This window comes from Parus major, chromosome 15, assembly GCF_001522545.3.
Source record: "Parus major isolate Abel chromosome 15, Parus_major1.1, whole genome shotgun sequence".
In the NCBI taxonomy this organism is placed as follows: domain Eukaryota; kingdom Metazoa; phylum Chordata; class Aves; order Passeriformes; family Paridae; genus Parus; species Parus major.
Genome location: NC_031784.1, coordinates 7,994,053 through 8,020,065, shown reverse-complemented (window position 1 = coordinate 8,020,065; position 26,013 = coordinate 7,994,053). Strand labels below are relative to the sequence as shown.

General features: G+C 42.5%; 1 long non-coding RNA gene across 1 annotated transcript; it reads right to left on the bottom strand.

Moving 5' to 3' along the window:
• Nucleotides 1–7,740: 7,740 nt before the first annotated feature.
• LOC107211841 lies at nucleotides 7,741–25,482 on the bottom strand. The gene is made up of 3 exons (XR_001524309.2): nucleotides 25,088–25,482; nucleotides 15,144–15,244; nucleotides 7,741–12,485 (listed from the first exon to the last, which is right to left on the bottom strand). It is a non-coding gene; the product is annotated as an uncharacterized LOC107211841 (long non-coding RNA).
• Between the last annotated feature and the right edge of the window lie 531 nt (nucleotides 25,483–26,013).

The following is a 26,013-nucleotide window of genomic DNA, read 5'->3' as shown; positions in this document are numbered from 1 at the left end:
GATAGCTAAAGGATGTTGTGCACTTAAACCACACTTTGAAACAACAGACCATTCCAAAGAGATTGTACAGTCTCATCTCATTTAACTAAAATTAATCAAAATTAAACAAATTCTCAAAATGTCAGAAGTGATTGTAAAAAAAACAATGTGCATTGCAAACCCCACCACCTAAACAGCCATTATGGTTAAAGGAAATCTGTGATCTGCAACTAATTAGGAGCAAAATGGTTGTAAAATATTTAATTTGTGAGTAGCATTTTAAATTCAGTAACAGCTATAACAAAATGGGTAAGTAAATGATGTTAATCACTCCTGATACTAAATTATCCCTATTTTGCTTCTAGGACAGAAATCAGACTGGGCAATGTTTTCTATTAGTTAAACACATCCATAACCCAATGAAAGCCTAGGAGGCCCTTTTGTTAACAGGGATTCCAGCATCCTTGTTGTTCCTTTATTTTGGGTACTTTTTAGAGGTCATATAACTGTTTTGAGGAGTCACCTCTTGATATTTCAGTGGAGATAGTGAGGATTATTTTGCTGATAAGAGCTATTTCAGACAGGTAGAGCAATATTTCCTGCAGTGGAAGCTGAACACCAAGCTCATCTGAAATGACTTTAACAACTAAAGGAAAATACTGCTCTCCAGCCTGCTATACCTTTTTCTTCCTTTTTGGTTTTGTTTCAAAGAAGAAGAATATTTGGAGGTTGTACTAAATAATGCAACAAAATCTAAGTGGTTATTTCCACAGTGAAGCTGTTGTTTCTTTCAAAATGTGGTATCTTCTCTGGCTTTAATAAATTAATGTTAAGCACAGCAAGTGGGTGCAAGTGGTCAGCTCCTCCGTCCCCAAAACACTCCTGTGTGGTGTCTCCTGCATGATCTAAATGACAGAGACATATGGTCTCACTCTCACCTGTTTTCCAGTTTTTTACACACTCAGGCTGTCCATTCGAATTTCTTATTAAATGAAAAGTAATATTGTATTTTTATATATATTTTAAAAAATAAAATAGATTCATTTTTAAAGCTCATTTTAATTCATGAACATCCCAGATTAGATTCAACTTCTCAAGATGAATTATTTCCTGCTTTTCTTTCTTGTAAATATCTTCCACCACCAACCACCTTCTGCAGATAAAACTTTACCAATTAGTCATTTACAGACATAAACTCACAAGGCAAAAAACAGCCTTTGCAGATCTAGGCCTCTTTGATGATGATGATGTTTACAAATGCTTTCACTGCTGGGCTAGTAATGTGCACTTTGCCATTAGTTCTCTGAAACTGTTCAACACACAAAATCTGCCTTTCAGCAAGGCAGATGGTAAGAAAGATTGTTCCTTTCATTACATGCAGGACACTTATAAAATAAATAATGGCTGGGGTGAACGTACCGATTTCTTCAGACTGAAAAAAGCTGTCTTGTTGTTCAAAATGGTTTCACTGGCTGAACAGGTCACTCACATAAATATCTGTCCTGGTGAGATTTCCCTTGTTCCTGCATTGCCACCGTGCCTCCCAGCATAGGATGGGGTGGGGGCTTCTGGTGCCAGGTGCTTTACATGCTCATTGTAAGGCAACCCTTGTATATGAGATGTGACTGAAATCCTTCTTTTCTCTACTGTGGTTTTTTTCTCCTATGAAAATTTGTGGTTCTGTCCTTTAGATGTTAAGTGCATCAGGACATGCTAGCTCCCAACAGCACTGTCATACACAACAGAACAACAGAACAAAAGTTCTGCATTTGATGGGGATGCAGGAGCTGAAAAGGGTTAAGTCAGACAACATGCAGAGACATGAGTAATCTGCACTGCCTGAACAGAAGCAGGAGTGGGCTCCTGAGCTCTGTGTCTTGCAGAAAGGGTGAGAGAAATGTCAGAGCCCAAGCAGCTTGCACTCATTTGGGAGAGGAATAGCTGTTTCAATAAAGCAGGGAGTGGGCAAAGTTTATCCTGTACAAGACCACAGGGGTTAGAACCCTTTTACTGCTGCAGGCAGCCTTAGCTGAACAGCTGAGTGTCCATTTGGAGTCAGGCAGAAGTGAACATGAAGTATGTCAGCTCAGCTGCTCCTGTGCTCTGGTTTTCCTTCGAGTGTTGGCTGGGACAGACCATTCCTGCTCTTGTGAGTGGATCCCAACACTTCCAGTTTTTGCTTTGCAGGTGACCACAACAACACATTGAAAGTGTGCAGCATATTTAGCTTTCCATCTGAGTGCCAGACACTGACAGAAATCTGAGGGTTAGAAAGATGAATTAGATGCTCTCTCCATTCCCTTCCTCACCATGCTTTGCTGTCGTCCACAGAAATACCTAAGCTTCAGCTGAGTTTTGAGTTTGCTTGAATATCCACCAAAATACTTTAACAGCTAACTTTGCTATTTCAAGAAAGAGAAAGTAACTAGAATGAATGAAATTGAGTCTTTGAGTCTGTGATGAAAAACCCTGATGTTAGACTTATAATCACAAAACTGAAAGAAAATCTGGAGATATAGTGATGAATTTTAAGAATGGAACTAAAACTAGGGGAGGTAAGAGAAGAGAACAAATGATCAGAAAGAAGGGATGGAAGCTATCTCCAGACCAACCTAAAAACTTTCACACAATGACATGGAAAATAACGACTTCAGATGTCTCCAGATATGGATGGAGCAAGTTTCTAAAATCACTCTGCTAGGAAAGGGAAAGAACTTGTGTACTTCTTGGACAGAAACTCCATTTGCCTTTTCCTGTGCTGTATAGCCATCACTGGCACTTTGGACCTGGCTGAGCTGTGTAAAAAGGTACTGAGGGTAATGTTTCCACATCTGTCCCTCTGCCCCTCCACCTATCTCCTTGTGGGGGACCATCCCTATTTGTGTTGTGACTACAGCTTGGTTGTGTATGATCATGTATGTTTAGATGTAAAAAGAGAAAATGCTCTGAGTAATACTGGGTTCCTGTGAGTCTGTTGCTGGGACATTTGTTTCTTTCTTGGAGGATAAAACCACAGACACATCTTATCCTGATCTGTCCTGTACTTATATGTTTCTGGGAAAAGCAAATATCATGGTCTCTACTGGTCGTGCCAGCTGGTTTTCTGTGTGAGGAGCATACAGCACTCCAGAGAGAAGATGGGAAAGGGAGCTGAAGTTTTGATCATGAATCTTACAAACTGTGTCTTGGTCAATAGAAAAATAAATGAGAGTATCCTCAGAACGTGGATCTGCTTAAATACATGTTCTTAGCACTTGACACTGAGATTGCCAATGATCACAGCACCCTGATGCTTTCCTAATCTGGCGTGTCCATAGACCAGGCTTCTTGGATTTCAGTTATATCCTTTTGTCTCATGTTTACAGCTAATGCAGGACAGGAGTCCCATGGCTGAATTCCCAGAGAAACACATCTCTAGAATTTGACTGAGACACCATCTCCTGCAGGGTAAATTTCTGTGGTATTCTGAGTTCAGCCCAAGGCTGGACAAAAATGTGGTCCAGCCTATTGTCAGGTTTTAGCTTGCCTTTTCTTACTAGACATTGTTTCCCAAAACCTCATAGGAGTAAAACAATAAAACATTTCAGTTTTATGAAGAGTTTGATACTGTTTCCACTGATGCACATCTGTGCAGTGGGACTCTGGATCAGCACTGCTGCTGAGTTTTCTGAGTACTACTGATAGGAATGACAGATATTTGCTACTCCTTGGGAGGATCCTTGGAAACTCCTGCATGGTTTCTGTGATAGCCTATCATCAGAGGAACTTAGGCCACAGTACACCAAAAGAGTAATCTGCTTAGGTTTATCCCAAATCAAGAGTCTGATTTATTTTAATATACTCATAGAAACTGAGGATGGGGAAACCTCTCTCTGTCCCTGTAGTCATATTTCAGCTATTAATGGGACATCCTCTGCACTGAGAGATGGAGTTTGCTTTTTAGAAATCTTTCAGAACAGATGGGCATTATGAATGAAAAGTGAGGACTTGCAGAAGCAAACTTTCATTTCCCATACTCTGCACAAACTGAGTATAATGCCAGATCTGGGAACTGACCAGATTTAGCAGTACTGTCCAATGCAGACGGATTTCTATTTTACTGCCTCTGTACCAGCTCAGTGCATTTCTCTACAGGTTTGTTGTATACACTGTGTTTAGAAACAGTTCATTTGTCATGTTTTAAGAAGACACAAAGTATCACTGTTTCCAACTCTTTGAACATGGAAGGCTGATTAATTTCTAATTTGGGCACTTAATTAAGATTAAGAACTTGGAACGGTTTCCATCTGAAAGCAGTGAGAGTTTAGCTGCTGATTTTGAATGCAGGTAGAATTACACTGTCAGGCTGTGTCAGTACAGCGCAAAAAGTACACCAGAGTGCTAAAGAAACAGATTTTCCACTAAAGTCCAGAACAGAGGTCTGGAGGGCTTCCAGCTCCTACCCAGCCAACAGTATCTCCTGTTGAAATCATTGATGTGGATCAGTGTGAGGATTGGAACTGCACTTTTGGACAAAACAGTTGCTGAGAAGGCTGCCTGTGTATCTCAAAGGAGCGTGTCTATTCAAACACCATCCTCACTGCTTGCTTGCTTGCTTGCTGCTTGCTTTTCTGGCAAGACAAGAGACCAAGACATTGGTACCCTGTTCCAGGGGGGCAGACAAGAGCAGCCCAGGATGAAAAAGAAAGGATAGAGAGACTTAGGTAATGTATTGCCAATACAAAGATGGCGCTCACTGGCTACAGAATTGGGCCACATTTCAGAGAGTGTCTTGCTGTTCGCTGTGCTCTCAAGCAGAGCAGAGACACCTTACACTCATCCTCTTGCAAAAGACTTCCTCTCTTGCTCTCTGCCACTGTTACCCCTTCAGGCCAGAAGTTATTTCATTTGAGGACAGAAAGACAACTCCCCATGTGTCCATCACTTACACAGCTCACAGAATTGGGTGTGGGGAGGGAGCAGCAGTGGGGCAGCCAGGGTTGTGCTTGGGGAGGGGATGAACTGAAGCGGCCCCTCTGCCCTGCCCCTGCAGAGAGCTGCACTGAAAGGCAGGAGCTTCTTGTGGCAGAGACCATTCATCCACACAGGCCAGCCCAGGAGCAAGTACTTGAAGATCAAAAAAATTGATTGGTCAGGGGTTGCTTATATTCCATTTTCTCTTTCCAAGCTGGGTTGTGCCTTATCTTGCCTACGCTTTAAGATCACCTGGTGTTAGTGAGATATTTGTTACAGCAGGCAAAGCCCCATAGCACTTACTCAACTGCACAGAGCCTCCCATCATAGGAACTCCTTCCCAGAAAGCCCCACTGCACCAGGGCTTAGGTTTTAAGTTTGGCAGGTCCAGGCCACTTCTCTTTACTCTGACTGTTCCTTGCTGCAGGTTTCTCTCTGCTTGCTGGTGAGTGAGTAACTTTAGCCTGTGCTATTTCTCTGTGTTTCTTTCTTGCTTGCTGGTGAGTGAGTACCTTTTGCCTGTGTTATTTCTCTGTGTTTCTTTTATTTTTTTTTTACCTTTGTTAAACACAGTGTTTATCACTTCATGAGCTGTTGTTATCCAAGGTTCACAAAACACGTGGACTCTGCAATAATAGACACAGACACAATGTTGCTCAGAGTAGCAGTTGCAATTGTAACTCTGAAGGCATCTTATGAAAGTGATTGTCGTATCTCCTCTGCAAGTGTTGTTTCTGCAGCAGAGAACGAAAGTTGCCTGCCCTCAGACAGCAGGACCTCATCTGGGACAGAACACAGATTATGTAGTGCAGATCTCGACTGCACTTGCTCTGTTCGCTTCCTTGGCCTTGTTGTGTTGTGCTTATGCCATGGGAGCACACAAACAGGGTCCTTGGAGCAAGGCAGGATTGCAAATACCCCCACACCTACAGATGGAACCCGAGGACATTCTCTTTCAGAACATGATTGGCACAAACTTCAGATATCCTTGTAAGGAAAGCCCTGTGTATTCGTTAATGCCAAGTGGTTTTGTTGTTTTCTCTGCTTTCCTCAAGTGTTCATTCTCTCAACTCAGAACATCACCATAGACCTTACTGCTCTAATTGCTCTGCTTTTTCCTTGTGTTGCTCTAAATTTAGTTTTCAGATGACGGTGTGTATTGGATAAATGAGGAATTGTAGTACATGTCCAGGGTCTTGTTTTAAAGTATCAGCCAGAATAATGGTACCCAGCTGAAAAGTAACAGGACTTTATTGCAATTATTTGATCATTTTCCTTTGAAAGAAAGGTTTTCTAAGCCCATCAGCACTTATGAGCTGCAAGAGAAAATGATCAAATGACAACGTGTACTCAGGAAAACAGCTGCTCTTGCTATAGCCATGAGTCAAAATCTGTTTTACTGTAAAACTTCATTGGCGTCAACTGGAATTTTGCCTGAGTAAGGTGCTCGAGATTTTTCTTCAAGTAACTTTACAGTTACTCAACATGGAGAATTGGGAATCACGTGACATTCCTGTCACAATATTATGTTTCCATTCTTGCTGCATGAACATACTTATCTGAAGAGTAAGTAGATTTTACACTTAAAATAGTGCATGCTCATGCTGAAGGCAGACAAAGACTTGGAGCTGTTGTGCTATTGGAACTTCATCTATTTATTCAACTGTCTACCATGGCAGGAATTTTTCTGTTAAATATGTAATTCCCCACTTCTTTTTCTTAAGCAAGAGAACCAGAGGGTGAAAGGGTTGAAGATTAAAATGTAAACAGCAAAATTTATTATAATTACAAGAGTGTTTCAAATTATTTCCTTAAACTGCAACATAATTTACCTCTAGTCAAGGTCTCTATTGGTGGTGAAAGAGGAAACTGCTTGACCTTGGGGTGACCTCTGGCCCCCGGGGGTCAGCGCCCAAGGAATGTGCAGATGTCACGGTTCATAAGCAAGGACAGAAACTCTCAGGTTTCCCAGGCAGAGAGGCGCCAGTTCGGGGATGGGGCCAACATGTGCACCTCCCTTTGAACCAGCCACTCATACCTGCAACCCCATGGAAGGCAAGCACGCACTGGGCTGGAGATGGGAAAGGTCCAGGGCTGCCCTGGATGGAGGCTTGTGCCAGCAATGGGCAGAAGCAACAGAACATAAAGGAGGGAAAGATAAAATTTCCCTAAAGAGGATCAACATCCGCACCACTCTTTAATTGCACTCTAGGAATGCTGCAGGCAAATGTGACCTGTAGTGCAGATCCATGTTCAGATCCTGGCAAGGAGCATTTACAGGAGCTTTGGCTGCAACCAATGGATGCTGTTCATTGCTGTTGTAAAAGCAAGTGTCCTAAACTCTTAAAAATGTAAAGAAAATAGAGAGAAATAGAAGGATTTACTGTCCATATACTACATTAACAAAAACTGTATGGACTGAACTGGTGCAGTGCAAATTGTGGCTGGGACTTTTGCAAAGCCTGCAGAGATCCTCTCAGTAACCCTTTCTGGAGTCAGTCAAGTGCTGCTGGATACCTTCTCTCTGCCTCAGAGAAAGCCATTTGTGCTTCCAACCCACGTTCTCTGAGCAACAACACACAAAAAAAAAAAAAAGGCCAAAAGAAAAACTTTCACAGCTAAAAAAACCCAAACTAACAAAACAAAAACCCCAAAACAAAACCACAACACCTTTATGAAATTATTCTTAATAAAACAAATGAACAAGGGAAGTAGGTTTAAGCTAAAACAAATTGTGTGGTAAATATTAAGCTCAGGGAGAGAAAATTATACCAGCAATAATAACCAAAAAAGAAATGGGACGAGGGAAAAAACAAACACAAACTTTATTTTAATATTTTAATCATACCTTATATATCAAAATAAAATTTATATTCAAGGAAATTGTGAACCCAAGAGTTCCTTTCAACTATTTGCAGCCTACAAACCACAAGTTGTGCTAAGCATGATCAAAGTACTTCACAATTAGTTAGGGTTTAAATCACTATAATTGTCAGCCTAGGTTGTAATCAGAGAAACATTGTTTTGAAGCAGCAGCAAACTTGCCCTGGTAGTAATCTGGGGAAAATTCAAGAAAAACCTTGGGATTTGGTTGGTTAACTGTATCCCAATGCTTGGGGATGGAGTTGTGTTAGACACGTGGGACCTCAGAGAGGCTGGGACCATGAGAAGCCACCCTGCACACGCTGCTGCTGTAAAACCCTCTCCGAGTGCTGCTGCCCAGCTCAGCTCCCTGGGGAGGAGTGGGGAGCACATCAGAGTCTTTGTCAAAAGCAGTTCAAAATCCCGCGCTCCAGGTGATCCTGGGAGGTGCTTGGTGCACTCGTTGTGGGGATGGTAGGAAGAGGCAGCCAGTGGAATGAGCGGTGCAGAATTCTTGGATGGAGGAAGCAGCAGGAGTGCCAAGAATGACTGCAATGCGAGTGCAAGCCTGCTCGAGCATTGCTCTTTTAATAAAGCTGGCAGCGTGTTATCTGGAAGCTGTGATGGGTTTCCTAACAGATTCCTTGGAAGTTTCAGGTTGAAGAACTCTTCCAGAGGCTCTGCCAACACAACTGAATAGAGGATGAGCTCAAATGCTTTTGTAATTAGGAAGAGAGTATTTCTTGCAATTAAAAAGATCTTCCAGGAGTACAGGAAATAAAGGCTGTCTTTGAAAAATCATGCTTTCTAGACCTTAAAAGGGTAAAGGTAGCTTTAATCTGGACTCTTCTATGGAGAAACTGGAGGAAATTTCCCCACTGGAAGCCTCAAAAAGAGAATTTGCTCAGCAGTACAAATGAATAAAACAACAAGGCTTTGTGCTTGAGGATCTCAAAGCGTTTTCTGCTCTGCACCAGGAAATGTAATACCTCCTGGGAGCTGTGCTAAATTGGAAACAGGGACTTTCTCAAAGCTCGCTCCACTTCGCTCTGGCTCAGCCCAGCCATGCTTCCACCAGTGTTGGTGGAAGAGACAAGTGATGTTTTGACAACTTGAGTCTTCAGTCGTGACTTTTCTACAGGGATGCAGGAGATTAGAAGGCAGCATAGATTTAGTGAAGAAGCAGTTAAGAGAAGAGAATTAAATTTGCCACCTTGCATGCAGCCAAACCAGAGACTTTCTTTGGGCTCAGAATGACAGAAAAATCACCACCTTCTTTTCAGTGACTCTTATGGCTTGCAGAAAAATGGGGGTAGTGTTGGGGTGGTAGCGAGCGAATGGACTGGTTGAGGAGGCTCTGCTGGCAGTTTCCCCTGCTCTGTTTCAGAAAAAATGCAGAACTGAACGAAGTTCAACCCCCAGTTTAGTTTGTATGAATCATCTCCTCTCCTTCTGTTCTCTTCTAGTCATCAAAGAGGTATTAGGGAAGAGATGACTAAAAGAGAGCCATGGGCACGCAAAAGTGAGGACAATAATTAGTGGAAGAGATGAGGTTTGTAAGAAGCAGTGAGTACCTTCACTGGGGAAGGGAAACCATTCCCAAGAACCCATTTGGGTTTAGGTGGTGCTGGACTGAGAGAGCCCTGGACATGACTGCTGGGAAGGAGAGGATTGTAACAAAGCAGAGGAGCTCATGGAGAAAGAAGTGTTGTGTTCCCCTAGTTGGGTGTTAAATGGATTGTAGCTGTCTTTTTGGTTTACTTTCACAAAACAACTAGTTGAATTATTTATTTGAAGAAGTTGCAATTAGAGTAAGTAAGGGACAGAAACTCAGGTGTCATCAGGTGTCATCAGGCACAACCACATGGTTGTGGTCCCACTGAATTCCACAGAGTTTGCCCTAGCAAACTTATCAATTAAGAATTCATTGATTGGATTTATATCCAAGCAGTGATTTTTATCAGATTGTGGCTTTTCTGAATCAATGATTAAAACTTCCCAAATGGTTTCCCTCCATATTTCTGACTTATCTAAGGACACTGTACCCCTTTTGACTTTGCTTTCTGTGTCCAGAGGTATAGCACATCATCACAGCTCTCTGCCACAGAGATGGCACAAGGGTATACCAGCTAAGGTGGGATGTCATGGCTCATTACCACAGAGCTTTTGTTTGTTTTAGTGTGAAGAGCCTTTATGCTCTTGCCCAATTTTGACTATTCACATTAACCAGTGCAATTGTGCACAGTCCCAGTAAGGTGTCAGCGACGCATGTGTTTGTCTTCAGCCTCTGATCATGTACCTTTTGTGACACATGGTCACAAAAATGCTGATGTATCCCTGAAAACTTGCCCTTACATGGCTCAGCCCACACTGTTCAATAAAAGATAATCCATAAAGCTGATGGCTGGGTGTAACAAAGAAAGAAGAAGTGAACCAAAACTGATTATGTGATTATTTTTTTTCTTGTTTCCCCTTTGCATGAGTGGGTGAGCATCAGGTGGAAAGAAGGACAGTCTTTGGGAGTTGGTGATGGAAAGATTCTTCCATTGACTGGCTTGACAATGTTTGTCTGTGGATACAAACAGTATCCACATGGATCCATGGCAAGCAGAGGACACAGAGAGAAAGAAGCAATAGTAAAGCTACACCCAGCCCTCTAGCAGCAGCAAAATTCAGATGTGGAAATTGTTCCCTGTGTAGATAGGACCCAGAGTTGTTTCTGTAGTTTCCTTTGGCTCTTCTTAGATTTTCCTCCTGTCAGGAGGAACTGGGTGAGAAGGGCAGGGAGAGGGGGGCTTTGTACCATTCTTCCACTTGAGTGTAGAGAACAGAGAGCAGAAGGTGTGGTGAGAAGCCTTTTAAAGTGGTCGTAGATGTGTGAGGTCTGATTCTGTTTTTTAAAATGTATTTGTTAGATGTAAGTGCATGGGAGGTCATTAGAGTTGTGCTGCCTTTCAGGGGGTGAGGCAGGAGGGAGCTGGGCTGTGGGAGCATCGCTGCCAGGAGCGAGACCCACAGTGTGATCAGCAGACTCCAGCAGCAGGGACCAGGGGAAAAAGGCTGGATTTCCCTCTCCTCAGCTGAAGGCATTGCTGGCCACAGCCAAGTGCTTATGTTTAAAATCACACCAGCTTGTGATCGTGCCAGGAGTTACTCTGGAAGTGAGTATGGCTAGCTGGCAGGGTTTTAAACAGAGCAGTGCCTGTCTTTGGTGGTCACCCAACATCTTGTTATTTACTGGATCTAAAAATGAACTGTGTTTTCCCAGAGCAGAGAATCCAGCTTGTAGGAAAAGGCAGGTATTTCCAAATTGCTTTCCATGTGGTAAGTACCTCTGGTTCATCTAACAACCCTTGGTACTCCTCTAATCCTTCTCAAATCCTTGCTTCAGTACCTTCCATGGATGGGGACTGGGGGCTTGCCATGTACTTTCTTTTCAATAAGGAAAAAAAAATTAGTTCTTATATGTAAAGTTATTTCTGAAGGAGAGACAGATGTATCAGACTGCGTGATAATTTTCTGAGTTTATGGGAATAGATATTCTCTCAGAAAAAAAGAAACAGTCTTGATATTCACCCTGCACAGACACAGTGTGTTTCCAATAATGGTGCTACTCATTGATACTAAGATTCTTATTGCGTCTGAACTAATCCACAACATGTCTGTGATGGGTCACAAGTGAAGATATAAAGGCACAGATATGAAAGGAGAGATGTGATAGGGTCTCAATTTAAGGTTTGCCATGGGCTGCGTGTGACATTCTTGTAAGTAAACTGACAGTGTCCAGGTTTATAATAGCTAAACTCCTCAGTTTCCTTTATGTAAACATTTCACTCTAATGGAACATTATACCCAGGACCATGTCTCAGCAGACATACATGTATATGAATTGCATAAAGATAGAGCAATAGATAAATAGATATCTGGATTTAATAAACACATTCTAACACTAATAGGCTGGTGAAATCCTACAGAGAGGGAGAGAGAAACTGAAAGAAAATACAAAATACTGCCGAGTACAGGCTGACACAACTGGAAGCACTCAGCATCAAAAGAATGAGGAGAAGGAAAGGCCAGGATCAGGCAATCAGAAGGAAAGATGGATCAGGCATATTCTATGCTTATTAGTGCTCTCCCATCTTGTAGCAAGGGATGGTGAACAAGCCAGTGGGGTGGGTGCTTGCTATTTCTTCAGAGGGGAAATCATCCTCATCCAAATCAAAGAGTTTCATTTATGAACTGTGGAAGATTCAGACACATTTTTCCAAAGCCAGAGGACCTCTAGGAGTTTGTATTCCTTGAAAGTCAGGTAAGTGCCTTTCACAATTTTACTTTGACTTCTCTTGGAAGCAAGAATGTTTTTTCCAGCAGGGACTGATTTCTTCAGATCTACTATTTTCCTGTATACCTTTCTTCACATTTTCCCTGTTGTCTTTCACCAAAAAAGAAGAGAGGGAAAAAATGACAAACTCTATTTCCTATTCCCTCCCAGACAAATCTCTCTTCCAATTCTTGGTCTGGGAACCAAAATCCTGTAACAATGGCAGCTCTCTACTGAAACTGTGGCACTTGACAAGATATGGTCCTTATGGCCAGCAAGGAAACAGGAGGATTCTGCATCCTAGAGCCTGTGTGGGAGGGCTCAAATAATCCCCTTCAGTTATTTCCCATGGCTTCAGAATTCAAGGTAGCTAGGTGAGAAGAAGGAAGAACTTTATGACAGTAAATAAGTAGCAAATCAAACAAAAAAAAAAAAAAGGAGAGAAAAATAATTTCTAATTTCCAGCTTGCCATTTGGGTCTGTCTTTTAAATGAGCATTGCCTGTTACCCAAGTAAGGTCAATGCAACTATTGCCCCAGCCCAGACATCCTTTCCCCCCTGTTTTCACGGTGCTTGGGTTTATTTTCCTTCCCTCTGCTTGGCTCCATGCCATTTCTTTGGCTAACATTCACCTTGGCTGCATATACCAGGGAAGGGCTGCTCCCTGCTCTCTCCATGGTGTGCCCAGTGAAGCCCACTCTTCCCAATAGCCGTTCATTCCTCCTGCCACCTGTGATTTGGTGAGCCAGCAGCTTCAGAAACAAGCCCTCATTTAGCTGGCTTTAGTGTTCTGAGCTAGACCAACTATATTTGTGTCCTGTGCAAAGAGGAAGCAGTAAAACAAGAGGGCTGCCCAGGGCAGGGAGGTGGAGAGCAGCACCAGCAGAGCCCCCACACGTGCGCGGGCACCGCGTACTCTCCCACCAGGGATCTGGCAATCTTGCACGCATGAATTGCCTTGCAACGGCCACTCGGCTGTCATTCTGTCAGGCCCATTTACAAATCGCATAACAGGTTTAATTTTGAAATCTCTCTCTTCTCCCCCTCCCCTCCTTATTTTTGCTGAAATGGATTTACAATGAAAGTATTTGAAAAAGAATAATTATTTATATGAGCAAGAGCAGGACAATGCCTGCAGAGGCAGGGTGGGCTACCATCACAGGAAATGAGCTCTAAGTCTGAAATCTGCTTTTATACGTGTGTACATACTTAAAAAGAGCCAGGTATTTGCAAATACCTATAAAATATTTGGTGGATATGGATATGACATGATTTTTAAATTCTTTGGGTATAGATCAGACATGCAAAGTCTGATTTCCGCTTTTTGCTTTTTTGTTGTGCTAAATGCTACATTTTAAAATAAGTCTCCAACCATACCACTGTGTGCATTTTATATCTGAAGTGATATTCATCAAGAAATTGGTTACCAAAACCTTAGAAATGCTTTCCAAAGCATTTCAGCCCAATTTATATTTTTAAAAGGCCAGTCAGCTCACACTTTCAAAGTGCTGGAGAGCCCGTTTTATGCAGTAGTGGACATGAAGCTGAAGCTTTTTCTATAGTCTCTGTCCATTTCTCTCAGTGAATTGAATCCAGTCAAAGGTCAAACTGGCCAGAGGCACTTTTATTGTCATGGTAACCATGACTTAATCAAACAATCCTGAGATTCCAGGTTTGTGGGAACAGGCAAAGATCTGAAGAGACTGGAATGAATCAATCAAAGGGGGCAGGGAAGAAAATCCTAAGATATATGACTTATCCTTCCAAATCTATTACTCTGTCCTTAAACACACAAGAATTATGCCTTGGACAAAGCCTCTTTTCAGACCAAATACCTCTGATTTTTGTTTTCTTGTCCTTTGCATCAAATTTCCTAACATACCTCTGTCCTACAGCAATCAAACTCAGCCCAGATTTAACTAACAAAAGGAAAAGAGGGGAAACAAGAATTTAGGAATGAAAGTTATTTTGTAAAGACCTACTTTAAAAAAAAAAGAAAAAAAATAAAGAGGAAAACCGAGGCAAAATACGATCAATCCCCTTTGATTTGAAAACCTATTAAGACTTGTTAGCAGTGATCTGATGAAACTTTACAGGCAGTTAATGCATTTTTAAAGTTTTCTTCCTTTCTGGGCAGCTTCTGTGTCTTCTTGAGATGCCAAGGCTGTGGGGCTTGCTTGTGTCTCAAGCACTGGAGCATCCAGGGGTGCCAAGTCCAGCCTCTGCTCTTTGCTGAGAGCCTGGTGACTCCAGAGGAATCTGGAGAGTGCTGGGGGCTGGTTAATCTGGGGCTTGGCTGGGGCTAAGGCTGCTTTAAGTCTGTATGTTTTTAAAAACATCTTTGTTTTTATTCCAGAAGCAATTTATGTTTGTCTTAACTCCTGCATGTACTTGTGAGTCCTGGCTGCATTTCTTGGTTGGAGGAAGAGGCAGACATGTGGCCTCTGCTGCACCACCATAATAATGGGGGAATGTCCTGTGGGTTTTTGGAACCTGACTGCAATCTATGTCCACATGCCATTAAGCCCCTCCCAATAATTCCTGCTTTGGTTCCTAATACAGTTAAGCTCTTGATTTGGCTTTCTCTGCCCTGGGAAGTCATAAATAGTAAAATCATGGAGGTATGAGAGGAGTAGGAAACACTTTGCTGAAGTGTTGGTGGCAGTACATTTAAGTTGTTATACCTGGTTTAGTGGAAATATCACATGTTCTTTTCCAGTGCTGGAGAAGAATTAGCTAAGAACCTGAAGTATATTTGCTCTTGGAGATTTTCCTGAAATTGGGTGTGTGGGGTTGGTTGTGCAGAGTGTGTGCTCAATTACACACTTTGTGATACACAGTAATGGGAAGCTGTTGTCACACTGGAAAACTGCTTTTGTCATGTCACACAGAGATGTTCACCTCCCCAGCCTGCCCTCACATGCAAAGCAGGCTATTTTCTCGTGACTACCCTGTCTGAGGAGATTGCTGCTGAAATTCTGGTGTATTCATATTATTTAAGTTGTTTTTAATGTAGAGGTGTCCTTACCAGAAAATGTGTCCTCTCAATGGGCTCAGAAAACAGACTCTAATGGGTGAATTGTCCAGAACACAAGCTTCTTCCTTGCTGCTGGATGATTGGGGTGTCACCTACAGAGATAGACGTTGGTGGGTAAAATATGCAAGAAAAAATTGCATAATAGAACTTAGCAGATGAACAGAATTCCATGGATACTGCCAGGATACTGGCAGGAAAGAAGATAAATTGCTGAAGCCTGAGCATCAGACAGGGAAATGAGTAGTTGAGGAGGTCTGGAAAAAAGAAACACTGACCTGTGTCCAGGGAAGATGTGATTTTCAAGTGTAAGAAGAAAAAGGTCCCCTTTTAGCTTGGTTGTGAGGAGGACACTGCCTCTGATAGTGCTTGTAGAAAGGAGACATTTCAATACACATGGGAGGAATGGAAAAGCAATTCAATGTAGAAAAATAGCAAAGTTTAGAAAACAACAGGAAGGAAGAGGCAGAAGGCTGATTATGTCAAGAGAGCCTTTTCTGAGGTCTGTACATATAGGAGCAAACAAAGGAAACAGAAAATAATAGCGGAGATGAAATGAGAGAGAAGTACAGGGAGATCAAAAATGGGAATTAGAGGACTGGATGAACAACTACATCAGCAAAAAGAAAGTGACACATCTGATGTGGGCTTTCTTAATAGCAGAACAAGAAGAAATTTTAAGAGGAAGAAAGGCTGTGTGGGGCCTGCTCTGTGAATGAACATGCTCTGTAGTTAGAGATACTGGGATCAACAAAATTGAGGAGAATTCGGATGATTTTTGAGAGGAAAAGGCTTTTCTTCATTTCTTGTCCAGTGTCTCAAATAATCCTTAAGACCAGGGAAAAGAGCAGCACAGATAGAGATGAATTGCTGCCTCCTGCAGCAGTGCTGAGCATCCTTTCTATCAGGACTATGAGGAACAGCAGGCACTCAAAGAAGCCTCAAATCTTCTCTGCTCTTAATCTGTTGATCTCCTCAGGACAAGACTGAGGAAACTGGTGAGATGAGGGACCATGGGCAGGTTATATACAGAGCCAGAACTGCACATGACCTGTGCTGAAATGAAATGCAAATCTGGTAAGAGCCCCTGTAAAATTCCTTCCCCTCTGCAAAAATACCCTCCAAGTTAGGTTTAACACTTAAGTACCATGGTTCCTGAATGCTACCTTTAAAGGTTAAAGCATTTAAACTGTAAGAACAGCCAGGGGCAAAAAGAGGCCCGTTTCAATTTGATCTGTTGAGGTCCTGCAAGAAACCAGACTGGGGGGTCTCCGAGCTCTATGTCCTTTCCTTTCCTCCTGAACTTGAGATGGCCCCAAGGCCCAGGCTGGGCTGTGTTTTACTATCCTTCTTCCTTTCTCTCCTTGTGTTGTAGTAAATTAGCCATTTCCAAAGGGCTCAAGCAGGGGAGGAAGTTCTCCATCCCTGACTTGCCTGCCACACAGGGCAGTTTTGCAGGAAGGAACTGAAAGTAGATCAGGAAAGACTGGTGCATGAAGAGAAGAGCTGCACTTCTCCCAGGGGTTCAAAGCTTGGTTGAGACAAACAACATCCCTCTGCCACCATGAGCAGGGATGGGTGGAACTGGTCCCATCACCATCACTGTCTGCTCAGGGGGAGCCCATCTGTCTTTCATGGTAGGTCACAGGACACCTGCCTTCCCTGGAGGGGTCAGTATCTGTCACAGCACACTGTGATCAACAAACAGGGCTTTTTTTCCCCATTTCCTGACCTTTACCTTGTCCCTGTGCTTTGGGGCAGGTGCAGGCCTGGCTCTTGCTGTTTTACACCCAGGGCAGGGTAGTGCAGCCTGTCAGTGTCACTGCAGCACCAACAGCAGGACGGTCCCGCTGCAGCGCGGCTGTTCCGCTTGCAGAGACAGGAGAACACCCTGTGGACTTTACCCCACACTGTAATCCAAAGAGTACTCCTCAGTTTACTCTAACCCAAGCCTTCCTGCAAGCTGCTGCCTTTTGCAGTGTTATCTCCTGTGATAGCTGTGGTATTAATAGCAGGAACCCTCCTTGCAAGGAGCTGACTGCAGCTGCAGCACAGCTCCCACTGTGCTCCTTGCCTGCACTGCTATCTCTGTGCAAGGAAACATTTCCAGCTTTACTCCACTGCTTACAGTTAATGGAGATCTCCATCCATTTATCCTGCCTCAGCATAAACAGTCCTGTCTGGAGGTGGTGCCTGTTGTCAGCTCCCACCTTTAAAACAGTGCTGGAACTTCCTTGTGCTCGGAGATGTAAGTGAAGGTCTGCAGCACTTTCTAGGCAAGAGCAGGGCTGTAGGTGACTACTGGGGATCAGAAGTGTCAAATCTTTATGGGAGCCCTGCCATAGAGAGGTCTTCTACAGTTGTGTTTCCCTCTTTTGAAGACATCTCTTTAAAAGCCTCTACAGAAAAAGGGAGGGATTTGCAAGCGATCATCTAATAGATCTGAAAAGCCCAACTGCTTGGTAAAGTTCTTTCACCTTTAGTAAAACATGTTGGTACTGGAAGGCTGCCACGTGCTCTCCAGGGCTGTCCTTACAATGAGATGTTTGAGAATTGCTGCTGTTCAGGAAAGAAGAGTAGGTGTGTCTGACTAGGAAAGCTTTCTGAGGGTCTCTTTCAAGGCTTGCTTTTCTCATGGGAGCAGAGAAAGGTCCAAGAGTCACTTCTCTGTTACCATGAGAGCTCACTCCTACTGTTGTAGCTGTGCACAGCTGATGGGCAGGCGCCAGTCCTGGTGAGTCTCTCAGGAGGGAAGAACTCAGAATAATGCTGACTATTGGGTGCTTAAAAACAGACATTCTGGAATACATTTTTTTTTTGAGAAATGTTATCTTCACCAAGCAAAGCCTGTAAATTGTGTGTTTACCACACAAAATTTTGCACCCAAGTCCTTTCCAGAGACCTTCTCTATCAGATATTTGTTATCTCCATCCTGCCCTCAGTGCATCTAGGGACTGTAGTTTTGCCAGGGAATTCTGAATTCCTCAAGTTTCTGCTTCTGCTTATCTCCAGTCTGACACTTCCTAATACCATCATTCAGAACAAAATTTTACTGAGGTACTCTAATTTCTTTATCAGTCTTCATTTAATTTCAAAACTAGTTCTAAGTCATCAGAAATTCTGATCTATAGCACTGAGCTATCTCTCCAAAGAGATCCCATGGAAGTATATTATAGACTTCTCATCAGATGTATTAAGGCATAGAAGCAACATGCAAAGATGAAAACTTAGGCATAGAGACATTTTTTCCAAATGATGGATGTGCAAAATCTTTTATTATGAATCTTGAACCCCCAGAGGAAGGACTAGGTGGATGGCCAAAATGTCTTGCTAGCTGATGTAGAGAAAGTTCTAAAAATTAGTTCTAAAAATCTCATATGTGAAGGTTGGAGTGGGAAGAACTTGACTTAGTTAAGTCAGAGAAAGATGTCTGATATGTAAATATAAATTAATTCTTCCTCCTCCTCAAAAAATAAAAACAAACAAAAAACCTCCATATAAAACCCAAAAAAGTCACCACACCAAAACAAACAACCCCTCAACCCAAAACAAAACCCTACAACCCTTCTAAGCACATGAAAATAGAATTGCACTTCTATATGAAGTGTGCAGTCTTATTCTGACCTCACTTTACAGCAGTGTGTGAATGTAAAGTTCAGCAGAAGTTGATGAATTTACACCCCTTAGTGTCCACTTGCAGGGTGTGCAAGTCTTGAACTGGAGCCCCAGCAGTGCGAGCTGTGCAGGCAGGAAGCTGCACCAAGCTGCTTTTGAGGAAATCACACTTTTTGGATAAATATCAGTCAGCTGCAAACATTTTTCTCTCCAGGATGTGTGTGCTTTTCTAATGTCAATATAAAAATGTGGTGCTAGGAATTGGGAATATAGTTTTCAGATATTTGATTACTCCAGCATTAAAGCAGCATGATAATATTAGTGGTAGCCTTTAACATGAACTTTGTTCTGTAACTTGCAGGCTTCAAAAACTAATGAGGAGTAAAATTGGGGGAAAAAATGTCTTCCGACAGGCTGGTCTTCAGCACCTTTTTAATGGATAACAGATTTGCCATCATCACACATCACTTGGAATATATTATGACAAGACACACAGGCTAATATAATGCATTGTCTACACAAGGCTACTATGTATTAGTGAATTTATCTTTAATTTGATACAGGATGGTTCAGTTCCAGTTACAGAAGCTTTCAAACTGTTTTCCTGGAATAACCTAAACCCAGCGCAGGTACTCAATGTAACCAAACAACATCAGAAGCTTTGTTACAGAAGTTGTAAAAAGGTTTCTTTGCTTACATGAAATTCAGAAGGAAAAGCATGAAAAGAGTGTCTAACTTTCAGCACTTACTAACAAGCTTTCAGGGAAGCCCAGGACACAGCCAGGCAATCAGAAACATCAGATTTTCACAGAACTGGGTTCTGTTCCTAGAGATACAGGGAGCTGACTGCACCCTGAGCTGGGCTTTTCTTAATTTTCAATATTCAGATGTGAATCTTGGATGGGTGTCTTCAAATGCTCCAGCTGTCTGAGTGCTGGGGGCTTGGTGTTGTCACAGGTTTGGCTACTAGGGGAGTGCATAGAAAGTGCAAAAGTATTCAAAGTTCCTTCCCAGGGAAAGTAGGGTGATGAAAGAGATATAAACTTAAAAGCAAATATCTTGTCTTGTTAAAAGACTAGTGCATGCAAACCATTGTATATGTATAAAATAATTGTGATCAACAGAGGAAGACTGGAAGATGCGAGGGCACACAATGCAGCAGACACAGCCATCTCCACTTGCTACAGTCAAGACTCCAAATGTTTTTTCTCTGGCTGTAAATGGCAGATCGAGAAGTCTATCTCTTGTCCTGGTTTTGCCTTTTCAGTCAAAAAAGTATAGGGCAGACTTAAAACATTTTTAAAAGTGTTCTTCAAACTTCCCCATGCAGGTCGATGGATAGTTGGAACTGCAATGACTCAGGAGCATTGAGTCATATGCTGGCATTTTCCTCCTCCTCTCCACCTCTACAAACAATGATTTCTTCCTTCCTCTTGATTAGCTCTATAATATACTCAGATTATAAAGTGAACTCGATTTTCTGTCTCTTGTATTATCTGTAGTGTCTCATTAGCCTCAGTACCATCATAACCCTTCTCTGAATCATCATTTGTATATGGATGTTTGACATATCAGCTGATTGTCCCTTTTTCTCTTTCCTTCCCCTTCTCTTCTGAAAGGCAATGAAGCCATTTCTGTCGATACTTAAATATCACAATTTTTCCTACTATCACTAATAGCATAATGGCATTATGAAGAGCCTTTCTGCAGTGCATTTTTGTGTGACGTAATGCAAACAAGATTGAATTCAATGAAAACATCATTAAATGTTACCCTCTAAAAATTCATTTAAGAATGAGCAGGAAGTTTGGACATAGCAAATGTTGTTTTTCAGGGTCTAAACATTGAATGAAGTATTTTCAGGACAGCTTCAGTCAGGGCAGATTTAACATGGAGAAAGCACTGTAAAGTTTATATGCATATGAGCATAAAAAAGGCTTGAGAGCACAGAAAATAGCTGTCTGTGTGCCACAATTTCCCTAAGACTTATAAACATTTCTCCAGATATATGCTAAAATGGGGTTCAATATCTCCTGCTTCAATATATTGGACAGTCAAAGTAATTCTCCCTGTGAGCATTCTACTCCGTGTGATGTAGTGTGAGATTCTTGCATGCATATTGCTTTCTTAATGTTTTCTTGGCACCTGTTTTTCTCTTCTTCTGGAGACCTTTGTCCAGAGAGCTGCTACTTTTTAAAATCAAATAAATAAAGCCATTGTTACCTTTTCTTTAAAAAAAAAACACCTCAGGATAACAAATTCTGACAGGTTTTTAGTACTTGGTATCCACAGGAACTAGCACTGCTTTGCAAACATCCTCAGATTTTCAAGATCTTGTTCCACCAAATACAACCTGCATTTTTCTAATATTTTCCTTTGTTCAGCTTCCCTGTTGTCTCGTTCCATGTGGTCTCACTTGAGTCTTGTTTTAACTATGATAAGTTCTTTTGTTTTCCTGTTCTATCTTATCTTCACAGCCACATTTATTTTTCCTATGTAAAGCCAGGCAAAATGTCTTGGTGTTACAGTGCTGATGTAGGGGTGTCCAGAAAGCCAGAAAATGCTCCTCAAAAAACATGGCTTATAGATACCAGTGCGGCTCGGTGCTCACACAGCACTTTGCTGGCTTGGGGCTTTTCCTTGATGCAGTTTTGCAATGCATTTGAGCAATTATTTTGCTGAAGCAAAGGGACACTTATTTGCCAGGCTTTGCTCATTCTGTGATCTCCTGAAAAGGCATAGAATTAGGAACCATCTTAGGAAATTATAGCTCTTTGCCCTACAAGATAAGGAACCTGGAGGTCTGTTGGTATCCTTGATGGATTTGGCTTCTGCAGGATTTTGTTCTTGCTGGCAAAAAAAAAAAAAAAAAAGTATCCCTAGTATAGGGGCTTAACTTAAGAGAAGTAGTGCTTGGTCTTGTCACCCTGCCTGGGGGTATTGCAAAAAGTCCTGCTGCTGCATTCCTGCTGCAAAGGTGCTGCGATGGCCCTGCCTGGGCTCTGCCCAGTGCTGGCAGGCAGTGCTGAGGAAGGAGAGCAGCGGCTGCAGTGTCAATGCTTGGGGAAGCAACAGGCACCTCTGCAGAAAAATTTACTGCCCAGCACCGGCTCCCTTGTCCTCTGTATGTCCTGGGGAAAGGAAAAACATCGGAAAACAGGGAAGTGAAAGGTGTCAACAAGCTCGTCTTTCCTTGCAAGGGTGTGAAAGCAGGTGCAGGCTTGAGGCTGTGCTTTACCAAATGCAATAGTTTTGTCTGTGCATCCCCTGGCAAGCCACCCACTGGGGACACCCCGGTTCTTATTTTTTTAGTTAAGCACTTACATGTGGTTGTTACCTTGCACAGAAATTAGAAGTCTCCCTTTCTATCACTTGCTTTATTTTAGCTTTTGGAATGGGTGAAGATTTGTTTTCCTTTCTGGAATAGTCATGCTGTTATGATGGAGAAGCTGAAGGGTCCAATTACCCTCCCCTTGATGCTGTTTGTAAAGCAATTAGAACTGGCAGCGTGTGATTAAAACCAAGAAGTTATCACTCCTTTCTTGAGACAGGAGGGGTGGCTGTTTGCAGTTGAATATGCACCAAATCCACAACAGGAATGATTTCCTTCCCCAGTATGTAGCCCCCTCTCCTCTGTTACTGACTGCAGGTATTCAGCTGTATAGGTTTTTGCGCATGAATTAACACTTGTAGCTAATAGCAGTAAACTCACAAATGGACTATTACTTTTTATAGCCTTTTAGCAAAGTCAGCCTAGTGGAGCAAAACTGTTAACAAATTAAGATATGTTTGACAGGACTTCAAGCAGGAATCATAACCCAGGAGTCTCCGGTTAGAACATAAATGTAAAATTGTCTGTAGAATGAAGCTGTATATCAGCTGTTGTGTGGTGGCAAGTGCTAAACCACAAAATAAGAATTAAGACCAAGAGTTTATCTTGGAGAGATTTTCAGAGCAAGGAACTGACTTCCTGTAATGGTTGTAAAGAGCTTGTCATATTTGTAGTGCTACAGGATATAAAATAACAACAGTCATAGTAAAAATAAGTTGTATTTGTCTACTTATGACATTGTACATATTTTAGACATTGTATGACGGTGAGGAAATCTGATCTTCTGAGGGGAGTGTCTTTAAACCATGGACAGAATATATTTGGCAGTGCAGATGCAGGGCTTTTGTGGGGTTTGTTACTTGAGCATAAACGAAACTGGAGTAAGAATGGCTGCAGGAGCTATCAAATATGTTTAAAACAAGTCACCTTTTCCAGCAGACACCCTGCTACAGCCTAACAGGGTGTGGGATTTCTGGTGTGTGGCTTCAGCTCCATTGTTCTGTTTGTTCTTTTTTTTAATTGAGGGGGTGGATGTGTCTGCACAGAGGCTGTGTTTGCAGAACATCTGGATGAGCACTGGTTCCTCTGGTGTGTGGGAGTTAACAGAGAGTAGCTGCCCACCTCAGAGCTTTCTGTCTCTCCTCTTCTGTGGCTTTCAACCCTGTCATTCTGCTTTTTATTATAGACTATCTCATATCTCTTACCTCATCAAGTCCCATCTCAAAGACAATCTTTTAGTCAGCTTCAACTTTTCCCTTATTTTGGAATAGGTGATGGGGCTCTTGCATCTGGCATTGGTTCATTTTCTTCCTCACCTTTCCACTACTCAACACTTCATTTTATAAGGCAGAGATGCAACACATGTCTTGAAGCCTCAGCATAAGCTGTACCCTACAGGGGGCTTTTCTCAGTGCATCCTTATTTTTGGGGCTTGTTGAATCTGTGCAGCATGGCATCATACACCTGCATATGCTCCTAATTGAGGAGTTCAGGAGAGCTCAGTCTGTCACCAGCTCCCCAGTGGCTATGCTTATTAGTAACTTAAAGCCCAAACTTAGACACATTCAGGCTGATTTTACTCCTCTTTTTCTATCTTGAACCTTCACTCCCCACTAGGCTTGCTAAAACTTCATTCAACATAACTGAAGACTCATTCACCTCTAAATACCTTGTGATATTCTGCTAAGAAGATCTAGTGTTTTAGTTCCAACATAATTATATTTTCCCAAGGTGTAAAATGTGTCTGCATCAATAGCTTATTAAAAGAGTGTAATAAAAACTATGACCCCCACAATTCTGCTATTAATATAACAATTCCAAGCCAAGAAAGCTCCTTGATCCTTCTTACGCATCTGCTGGAACATGGTACAAGAGCAGAACACCATAAGCCAGTTTAATCCCTTCTTTTCACCCCCTAGCAATATACATTGGCCCAAGAGAGTAACACGAATTGAAAGTTTAATTTATTAATATGCAATAGTGATAATGTCAAAAGAACAATATATAAAGCCCACACAGAACAGGATTACACGGTACATAGGGGAAAGCCTAGAGCTAATATTTAATATAGCAAAACACAGCCAAAAATAACTTCTCGTCCAAGGAGCAAAAGAGGGAGAGCTCTGCAGGTGCTGGAGCAGAGGAGCTGTGCAAGCAGCCTCTGCCTTCAAGTGCACAGCTGGACCCAGCCATCCATCCTCTGGCTGAGCTTCCTCTCTGCTGGGAGCCACAGAGATTATGGTGCTTTTCCCAAGTGCCAAAAGTTGGGCAGTGACTGAAGCTCCCAGCTATCACTTTTCACTTTGACTACTTTAAAGTCTCTCACTGCTCCAGTTTAACAGTGCACACCAGAATCAGAGCAGCAACACAGGTGGAGAGCAAGCCACAGCAAAAGGGGAGCCTCAGAGCTCAGAGCACTTCTGCAAGTGAAGCATGAAACCAACTGTTCACTTTAGCTGAATTGTTCACTTAAGTTTGGATGAGCAAAGTTTCACCAGCAGGCAAAGTACCTTGCAGCCTTAGCAGAGATGCAGCCACATTAACATGTGGCTTTGCCAGAAACAAGCAATATACCCAGGAGTGTCAAACCAGTAACAGTTCTGTGAGTGGAAAGCTGTTCAGCCTCTTAGGGACCAGCAGGTTTCACACACTTCCTAGGGTTTGCTTTCCTGCCCCTTCTCTAAAATGAACAAGGAAAGAAAGGACAAATGTGAAGGAATAAAACTCAGTACTTCTTCAGTATTACTGAGGGTTCAGTGTACAGCCAGGATAGCAGAACTCTTGGAGGACAAGTTGAGAGAGGGGTGATATGGGGAGCTCCCTGACTTCCCTGCAGGTTTCCCACTCTGTCATGCATTTCTTGAGTGGTGGGATTAGGTACAAGCTGAGCTCTATCCTGCCTGCTGCTTGGCACTGTCACCTCTCTGTACACACACACACCCCAAAGAAACTGCAACAGCAAATAAGTACCTGATCAAAATATGGGACCTACTTGTCTCTGTTGATTGAAGAGTCTAGGTCTGGCAGCCAAGGCTCTATTAGCTGTTGTGTCTGTAGATTCATCCTGTCTGATTCCTCTTCAAGTCTTCCACAGCTCTAATCTGCTTGCTGTCCTTCCCTTTGCTGGAGTTGATTGCTCCCTTCATGGCATAGTCTGATTTAGAAGAGCCAGGTCAGCTCAGCAAAGCTCTGCTGCTTGAAACTAACTCGTCTCCTCTTGAATGCCACACAAGATGCTCAGCTCTTATACAGCAATAATTTCTAAAAGTCAGGAGGAGGCTGCGGAGATGAGAAATGAGGGCAAACCAGGAAACCTACCTCAGCTGAAACACCAGCAGCTGGGAAAGGCTGTGTGCCACAGCCTGGCTCTGCTCCATGCTGTAGATCAGAGTCCACAAGCACAGCAGGAGAAAAAAAGCAGTTGGGGTTGCCCTGCCAGCCCCTTCCTGAGGAGGGATAGACAGAGGAGGATGTTTGTAGCAGCAGTTCTTGTATGAGTTTGTTGTCTCTAAAGTTTTCTCACTGGTGTTTTTCAAGTGCCAGAGCCTGGGCAGGTTAACACAGGTCACAGCTGCCCTGTGCGGAGGTGTCACGTCATGCTGCCTGGTTTTTATACACAGGCCTTCTGTGATTTATTTGTTGCTTCTTTCAAAAGCTTTATTTCTCTCTAGTTGGCTAAATTAATGTATTTGTAGTAGTTTGAAATGGGTGACTAACAGCAGGCTGGGCCCCTGGCTGAGCGGAGGAGGAGAGTTTTCCCCCTTCTGCCAGGAGAGAGGGGTCAGGAAGAGCCTTGTGTCTGTCTGGCCTCTGCAGACTTTCAGGGCCTTTATGATATTCTCCTACTTTCCTCCTGTGATTGCCATTGCTCTGCAATTTCCTGTACTGTCACAATTTTTTGTTTTTTAGCTTTATTTT